This window comes from Artibeus jamaicensis, unplaced genomic scaffold (assembly GCF_021234435.1).
Source record: "Artibeus jamaicensis isolate MK-2021 breed Jamaican fruit bat unplaced genomic scaffold, CSHL_Jam_final contig_559, whole genome shotgun sequence".
Classification (NCBI taxonomy): Eukaryota; Metazoa; Chordata; class Mammalia; order Chiroptera; family Phyllostomidae; genus Artibeus; species Artibeus jamaicensis.
The window spans coordinates 248,717-250,770 of NW_026521887.1; the positions used below are offsets into that span (position 1 = coordinate 248,717).

Below are 2,054 nucleotides of genomic sequence, written 5' to 3' on the forward strand. Positions count from 1 at the left end.
TGAGAAAAATAGACTTGGTAGTCATATATGGAACACTGTAACCTAAGCTGCAGAATACATATGAGACATTGATAAAAAATTGATCATTTGATAGACAATTTATCCAATTTTAATACAATTCAGAAGACTGAAATTACACAGGGTAAGTTTTCTGACCATAATGCTATCAAGCTGGAAACCAGTAACCAAATAATAACTACAAAATTCAGTCAAGTTTGGAGCGAATACCATGCAGAAGACCAGTGGCAGCAGAAAGAAAGGCCTGAAATGCAAAGGCGCTATGGAAGAACTTCAGGAGGCTGCAGTCATTGAGGATAGGGTGACTGAAAGCGGAGTCCAACCATGGACTCCTTTTGCCTTTCCTCCAGGGTTGCACATTATGGGGATTAAGAACAGAGAGCGGCTAAGCTTAATGTTTGTGTGGTGGAAACAGCAACAGTAGAAGGAAAATTTGGCAGATAAGAAAAAAACTTGAAAAAGAGAAAGAGGCTCTTGGTGATAACTCCCCACCAAAGCCTATACTCAACCTATACCCACAGGCTACATGAGGCCCAGGATAGCTATGAATACAGCCTAACACAAAATTGTAAATTTACTTAAAACTTTATGATTTTTTTGTGATTATGTGTTCCAATGTATTTAATGTGCAGCCCAAGACAACTCTCCTTCTTCCAGTGTGGCCCAGAGACTCCAAAAGGTTGCACACCCCTGTACCAAGACCATTGACAACCAGCAAGTATATAATGAAACCACAGTAGACCCTAATAATGAAGAGGTTGCTTATGATGAAGCTACAGATGAATTTGCTTCTTACTTCAACAAACTTCTCCCAAGATTCTCATTATAACATCAGATAGACCTCATGGGAGACCTGGACTACTCTGCACAGCTCTCCACAGTTATACCAAATACACGTTTATTACAGAAAAGGACTGACTCTGGAAAAATAAATTCCACAGTGCTACTCAAGAGATTTCATAGGTCTGATTGTTATTAATGAAGATTGTAAAACACCAAATGGATTAATTCTGAGTCTCTTGCCAAATGGACCAAATGCTCATTTTAAAATGAGCAGTGTTTTTCTGGGTAAAGAAATTAAGAGAAGAGGCAAGGACCCCATAGAACATACACCTGAAATCTGAGTAATTTTACAACATGGCTGGGTGGCTCTATTTGGATGGATGTTTGCATCTGTTTTTCCCCATAATCCACAGTTCATTGGAAGGCAGGTTGCCATAGTCCACAATCAAAGGAATTATATCCTCTTCAGATTTCACAGATACATATTCAACAGTGAAACGAAAGAGGAAATTCAGGTTCTTGGACCATGTTTTACCTTAAAATTAAGATCTCTTCAGAAAGGAACTGTTGATTCTAAACATGGAGAATATTAATGGGTCCATAGGCCCTAGGAAATGGATACAAGTAGAAGAAAATTCCGTTTACAAAGTACTGGAGGAATAGTATTGGATTTTGTTGAATAAGCTTATCTTGAATTTGTGACAGATGACTCTTCCAAAAGGTATTTACTTTGGAAAGAAAGCTCATATACTCTCTTAGGCGTCTAGACAAATTACCAAGTGCCATAAATTACCACTCATTGTTTCTGTAGGAAATACAAATAAAAGTCATTTCGGTGAGAAAAAAAATTCAGGCAAGTTTGGAAGTTATGAAATATATTAGCAAAGCCCTATGTATAAAAGAAAATAGTGTACTGCACTGTAAAAGAAAATAGTGTACTGTATTTTTTATTAGCTATAAAATAGTGTGAACTTAAGTCTGAACTTAATGAAAATACTACAGAGCAAAACTTGTGGTATACAAGTGAATAACAACTTAGTGGTAAATAAATGTACATTAGGGAAGAAATGATAAAAATTAAAGACCTAACATCATCTCAACAGTTGTATAAAGACTACTAAATAATTCCAATGAAATAAGATAAAAAATAAATATAAGGGAAAAATAATGAAATATGAACATTAAAACTTTTTTAATCAAAATAGTTATACAATTGACAAACCACTGGTGAGATAAATGAAAGAAAATAAAAT

The 2,054-nt window shown here is 35.3% G+C and overlaps 1 pseudogene; it reads left to right on the forward strand.

Annotated features, from left to right (window-relative positions):
- The first annotated feature begins 229 nt into the window (after positions 1–229).
- Positions 230–1,484, forward strand: LOC119042700 (ribosome production factor 1-like; annotated as a pseudogene).
- Positions 1,485–2,054: the final 570 nt, after the last annotated feature.